The sequence below is a fragment of the Ovis canadensis genome, chromosome 3, assembly GCF_042477335.2.
Source record: "Ovis canadensis isolate MfBH-ARS-UI-01 breed Bighorn chromosome 3, ARS-UI_OviCan_v2, whole genome shotgun sequence".
Classification (NCBI taxonomy): Eukaryota; Metazoa; Chordata; class Mammalia; order Artiodactyla; family Bovidae; genus Ovis; species Ovis canadensis.
This window is the reverse complement of record NC_091247.1, coordinates 105,801,034-105,807,943: the sequence shown is the minus strand read 5'-3', so window position 1 is coordinate 105,807,943 and position 6,910 is coordinate 105,801,034. Positions and strand designations below refer to the sequence as shown.

The window sequence follows — 6,910 nt, the reverse complement described above, 5'->3', positions numbered from 1 at the left end:
GTGGACAGGTCTGTTCTCTGCAAAGTGCCTAATTCTCAAAGCATGGTGGGAGGGTTAGTCAAAAAGGCAGAGGCCCCACCTGGGCCCCTTGGCACCAGAGTCTGCTGTTCAACAGGATCCCAGGAGACCAGGGAGCACAGCTGTTTGCTCTGCTTTCTGGGCCCCTTGAGGTCAGAGCTCTGTGGTCACACCTTTCACCTCCAAAGCCCAACATATGCCTGCCTGACGTAGGTGCTACAGAAGTTCTGGTAAAGAGAATTTGGTCTTTATTCTTCTGAGGAGCTTGTGGGGTGGGCGGAGTGGGGAAATCAGTTAGACAGAAGCTCCTGGGGCCCCAGGCAGACCTCCAGCCCTCAGCTCGTGGCAGCACACTTAGAGAACCACTGAGATGGGCTAAGGAACCGTGAAAACAGTTCCACCAGTAGAAGTGGTCCTCCCTGCCCTTTAAGAAGACAAGCAAAAATGATGGAAATACAGCATCCCAAACTATTAGTGTTCTGAATTTGTGGTTGCCAGAAGGGGAAGGATGGGGGGGAAGGGGAGTTTGAGATGGACATGTACACACTGCTGTATTTAGGATGGATGACCAGTAGGGACCTACTGTATAGAATAGGGGATTCTGCTTAATGTTATACGGCAGCCTGGATGGGAAGGGAGTTGGGGAGAGAATATGTATGGATACATACATATATGGATACATACATATCCATACATACATGGCTGAGTCCCTTTGCTGTCCACCTGAAACTATCACAATATTGCTAATTGGCTATGCTCCAGTAGAAAATAAAAAGTTTTGCCATACATTGACATGATTCATGTCAATAATGGCAAAACCACCACAATATTATAAAGTAATTAGCCTCCAATTAAAATAAATTAATTAAAATAAAATAAAATATTAAAACAAATACCGTTGTGTCTCCAGCTCTTACTGATTCTTATTCCATTAATTTTATTATTTTTTAAAAATCTCTGAAGCCTCTAGAGGCAGCAGAGCACAACTGTGGAATGACTGTTCCTGGTCCCTTTAGGGGAGGAAGACTTGGGTCTGCCCGGGACACCCCCATCCATGCCTGTCAGACATCAGTTAGAGCCTGGTAATGCTTTCCACTCTGCCTTTCACTCTCAGGCATGTCCTGGTTTGGACAGTAAAATAGTGGTTACTCTTTCTTTAGGTCACATTAGGGCTGCTTTTTCGTTTTCCCAAGAAGTTGCTCTGCATGTGTGCCAACTTGCTTCAGTCGTGTCCGACTCTGCGACCCCATGGACTGTAGCCCGCCAGGCTCCTCTGTCCATGGGATTCTCCAGGCAAGAATACTGGAGTGGGGTGCCATGCCCTCCTCCAGGGGACCTTCCCGACCCAGGGATCAGACTCGCATCTCTTATGTCTCCTGCACTGGCAAATAGCTTCTTTACTGCTAGCACCCCCTGGAAAGCCTAGGAAGTTGCTTTACAAACACTGAACTCCTTCACACACCCATCCTCTCTTCCAGGAGGAAGGCGGTTTGGCAGCTCACCCCCTATTCCTGGTGCCCCAGAACAGGAGAGTCAGCGACGAGGGAGGATGCGTGTGCATGCGCTCTGGCGTGTGTCTGTGAGCTCGTACGCATGTGGTGTGGCCATGTGAGCTTCGTGCGGATGGCACGCATGTGGTGTGGGCATAGGTGTCTGCGGCTCGTGTGTGTGTTCAGTGTGCTGGTGGGTGGCGCATGCGCTTTGTGTGCAGCTGATCGTGGGTATCTGTGGCACATGAGCACCTGTATGTGTGTGTGGCTGTCTGCACACTACATGTGCAAAGGGGGTGTGGGTGTGTGTGGCGGACTCTGTGGTGTGTGTGTGCCTTCTAGTGTCTGTGATGTGTGCGTACATGAGTGTGTGGCTTGTGTGTGTTGCGGGGGATGTCTGTGGAGTGTGTGTGCATGTCCATGGTGTGTGTGGAATGGGTGTGCTTCTTGACCCCTCAGGGGTTATCGGCAGCCCCGCTTCAGGCTCACAGGATGCCACAGAGGGGGAGACCTCTGCCTCTCCTCTCCCCTTGGGGCACTTCAAGGAAGCCACTCCGAGAGCCGACACGGATTGGAGGCACAGGGACGCCTTCTGGGCCTGCTGAGCACAGGCCCTGAGCCATCTTCATCCAGGAGCCTGGGGGCCATCCCCGGCCCCACTGTTCATGCCCGGCTGGTGACTGGCACATAGTAGGGCCATAAGAAGGATGTGCCCACAGCAGATTCACTCTGGAAGCCCCTTTTCTCTGCCCTGCACAGGTGCCTGGAGGAGTGTTCCTGGCTCCAGGGTTCGTGCCTGCTGCCTGTGTCGGAGGAGAGCTGAGCTGCCCGCTCCAGCTCTGTGTCCCTGGCTGGCACCCCAGGACTGCCTCCTCCTGGACAGACTTGCAGAGGCCACACAGCCCAGCCTGGTGGGGCCCTTCTCTCGTTAAGGCCAGGTTTCCACCATGATCAGCACAGCAGCGAGGTGCTGACCACAGGTGAGGATAGCTGGCCTGACCCACGGCTGGCATGTTCCCCTGCCCGGCCCTTACGCACCACACCCTCTGGAAGGTCATTGCTCGCGTTAGCAGAGGGACACCTGACTTTCCTTGACCCGCTCCTTCCCGAGGCAAGAAGAACCCAGGAAAGTACTTCTGAAAAGCTGGTCAGTCCTGGGGCTCTTCCTCTAAAGTAGAGAAATGAAGCCCTGAATTCCAGCCCTTGACCTGTTGGGTCCCAAGTCTGGTCTGCCTGGTCTTGGTCTGCAAGTTTGATCTCTTTGAGTCTCAATTTCCAAAATCATCGACTATGGAGAGAAATGCTTCCCAGGCTGGCACACGAGGGTATTTGCCGCAATGTATGAAAGCACTTCCAGACTCAGGCATGGAAGGAGCCTGCATCTCCTGTGTCCTCCAGTGCGAGCTGATTCTTGGCCTGCTGAGCCATCTGGGAAGCCCTCTTATGAAAGCATTTGGCCCAACATGAGGCACAGAGTACAGAATCAATAAACGGGACCATCATCTTAATTATTTCAATACATGAATGTGGAGAATTTTTTAAAAGTCACAGTTATAAAGGCAGTGGTAGAAATAGGCTGTCAGCAAAATTACTGGGATGGGGTCTTAATGACCCCAGCCACAAAATCATATCCAAAGGAAGAAAAGATCTAGAAGGTGAGAGAAGCAAAGACGGCAATACAGGAAAAGAAGAAAAAAAAAAAAAAACAGTGGTAGACAGAGTAAGCTGGAGCAGTGTGGGGCTGGCCAGCCAGAGCACGGCTTTCCCTGCTGCAGGGGCATGACAAGCGGCCGATCCGAAACCTACAGCGCCAGACGCGGGAGGCGGGCTCTGATTGGCTTTAATGTAAATATTTTGATGTCTTTCTTTTTCCTGAACTTTTAACCTTGCTGGTAAACAGGGTACATACAGTAAATGAATTGTTTTTCTGAGAACTGCCTTTTGAGGAAATAGGAAGAAAAAAAAAAGGAATTTTTTTATTAGCTGATTGTCAGTCTCGTGTATGATTGAAAGCCTCATTATTCTGCTTCTTAACTCAGCTTTGGGAGACGCTTGGCCAGCAAACATTAATGAAAAAACACTTTCAAACTGTCTAAACAGAGCAGTTCAAAAAAGCGCAAACCTCACACAATGAAGGGAGACAAGTCATTCTGTGGAAGGTTTTCTGAGACGACAAAAACAGCCAGTCCAAACTCTGGTTTGTTGTTTACAATTAGAAACTCCCTGACCTTCATTTCCCTGTGGATTCAGGCCCTGGTGACCATCCCAGTCCATTTCCAGCCCTTGTAACTTCTAAGACCTTGTGGTTGTTCAGGCTCTCAGTCCTGTCTGACTCTTTGTGACCTATGGGCTATAGCACACCAGGCTTCCCTATCCTTCACCGTCTCACAGAGTTTGCTGAAATTCATTTCCATTGAGTCAGTGATGCCATCCAACCACCTCATCCTCTGCCACTTCCTTCTCCTCCTGCCTTCAGTCTTTCCCAGCATGAGGACCTTTTCCAATGAGTCAGCTCTTTGCATCAAGGTGCCCAAAGGGTTGGAGCATCTGAGAAGTTAGTGGAAGTCAAGAGGGTGTCTCAAGTCTTGGCAGCTTAGACTGAGCCTTAAGATACAAATGTAATCGCCTTTATTTCTGCAGGCAGGTGGCTGACAGCCGTCTTTGTTTACTAACACTGTCCCAGAGGGTGGATTGTGCAAGAGCATTTTGTGATAAAGGAGAACCAGGACAAGGAACTAGCCAGAACAAGGAAGACCTGGGTTGTAGCATGAGCTTTTCACTTGAAACTGTCATTTAACCTCTACCCTATAATTTCCTTAACTGTTACGTGAAGATAGGACCTCTGGGCTTTCAAGCCCTGGGGAGATGTGTTCAAAACACCAGATCTGGAAGCTGCTTTGAAACAGAGGAAAAGAGGAGCCCTCTCTGTATCAGGCTGTACTGTGTCTCTTCAGCTGAAGGCTAGTGGAGTCCATCTTTCAAACCATGCTCCCACTGGAAGAGAAACTGAGGACGCTGAGAATATTCAAGTCCCCTAAGATATAGAACAGGGTTAAGAGGACCTCTGGGGCTTCCCGGTGGCTCAGAGGTTAAAGCTTCTGCCTGGAATGCAGGAGACCTGGGTTTGACCCCTCGGTCGGGAAGATCCCCTGGAGAAGGAAATGGCACCCCACTCCAGTACTCTTGCCTGGAGAATCCCATGGAGGGAGGAGCCTGGTGGGCTATAGTCCATGGGGTCGCAAAGAGTCAGACAGGACTGAGCGACTTCACTTTACTAAGAGGACCTCTAAGAAAGGTTCTTTCTGCTCCCTTAGAAAAGAAGGAAGAAACAGAGGAGGCAGAGAAGATGAAACAAATTGCCAAAGCTTTAAAAATGCTTGTTAATTTTTATTGACACATAGTTGGTGTACAATATTATATAAATTTCAGGTGTACAACATAGTGATTCACAATTTTTAAATATTATATTCCATGTATAGCTATTGTAAAATACTGGCTATATTCCCCGTGTGGCACAACATATCCCTGTAGCTCATTTATTTTATGCATCGTAATTTGTACTTAACCCCCACCCCTATCCTGCCCCCTTTCCCGCCCTCTGCTCATTGCTAGCCACTAGTTTGTTCTCTATACCTGTGAATTGGTTTCTTATTCGTTATAGTTTGTTGTTGTTTAGTCACTAAGTCATGTCTGACTCTTTGGGACCCCGTGGACTGTAGCACACCAGGCTTCCCTGTCCTTCACTATCTCCCAAAGTTTGCTCAAATGCATGTCCACTGAGTCAGTGATACTCTCTAACCACCTCATCCTCTGCTGCCCTCCTTTAGCCTTCAGATTTTTCCAGCATCAGGGTCTTTTCCAAGAAGCTGGCTCTTCCCATCAGGTGGCCAAATTATGGGAGCTTCAGCTTCAGCATCAGTCCTTCCAATGAGCCTTCAGGGTTGATTTCCTTTAGGATGGACTGGTTTGATCCAGGGGACTCTCAAGTCTTCTCCAACACCACAGTTCAAAGGCATCAATTCTTCGGCACTCAGCCTTTTTTATGGTCCAACTCTCACGCTTGTACACAACTACTGGAAAAACCATCAGTTCAGTTCAGTTTATTTCAGTCGCCCAGTCATGTCTGACTCTTTCCAACCCCATGGACTGCAGCACGCCATGGCTTTGACTGTACAGACGTTTGTGGGGAAAGTGTTGTCTCTGCTTTTTAACATGCTGTCTAGGTTTGTCATAGCTTTTCTTTCAAGGAGCAAGTGTCTTTTAATTTCATGGCTAGAGTCACTGGCCACAGTGATTTCAGGAAAATAAAATCTGTCACTGCTTCCACTTTTCCCCTTTCTGTTTCCCATGAAATGAAGGGACTGGATGTCATGATCTTAGTTTTTTGAATACTGAATTTTAAGCCAATTTTTTCACTCCTCTTTTACCCTCATCTAGAGGCTCTTTAGTCCCTCTTCACTTTCTGCCACTAGAGTGGTATCATCTGCATATTTGATGACATATCTGTATTTTTAGATTCCACATATAAGTGATATCACAGTGTCTTTCTCTGCCTGACTTATTTCACTAAACATAATGCCCTCTAGGTCCATGCATGTTATTGCAATTGGAAGAATTTCATTCTTTTTTTAGAAAAAGAGAATGAGTAGTATTTCACTGTACACAAGGACCATTTTTCTTTATCTATTCGTCTGTTGATGGGCACTTAGATTGTTTCCATATCTTGGTTATTGAAATAGTGCTGCTGTGAATGTTGGGGTCCTTGTACCTTTCTGAATTAGTGTTTGGGTTTCTGTTGGTGTATACCGAGGAGTCGAGTTGCTGAGTCATATGGTAGTTCTAGTTTTATTGTTTTTTTTAAGAAACCTGCATGCTGTTTTCCACAGCGGCTGCACCAATCTACATCCCCACCAGTTTAAAAGATGGGGTTGAAACCAACCACAAAATGTGTTAAGAGAGGCAGCCTGTGAAAAATCAATACTTAAGGCTCTGGGTTCCCTTCATTCTCAACTTCTTTTCCTTCGGAATCAAGAATGGGCTAAAGCCCAGGTGTTATATTTTTATCTGATGAATGAGCTCATACATCAGAGCTTATCTGTCCTTATAAAGCACCCCTTCCTGTTCCCCAGGCACCTCACTTCTGTAAATGTCATGAACACACACAGATATGAGTCTGCTCTGTAGAAATCATAGAGAGGTTTCGGTCTCCTGGAATTCATCATAGGTTTAGTTCTGGAAGATCTGAGCTGGCATCACCAGCAGACTGTTTCACACACTGCCATAGCTCTGTGAATCACCAATGGCTCAAATCAAACAAAGGCATATACTTGTAGATACTACAGAATGGAACCTTCTCCTTCCCTTTCTGATCTTTCTAGTTGACACAGGTATCAGTCAGTACA

At 47.4% G+C, this 6,910-nt stretch overlaps 1 long non-coding RNA gene across 1 annotated transcript in view; it reads left to right on the top strand.

Annotated features, from left to right (window-relative positions):
- The first annotated feature begins 2,267 nt into the window (after window positions 1-2,267).
- The window catches only part of LOC138437176 (uncharacterized), a 74,858-nt gene continuing 70,215 nt past the window's right edge, over window positions 2,268-6,910 (top strand). Inside the window, exon 1 of the long non-coding RNA XR_011255802.1 lies at window positions 2,268-2,488. This is a non-coding gene — a long non-coding RNA (uncharacterized lncRNA). The remainder of the gene's footprint in view (window positions 2,489-6,910) is intronic.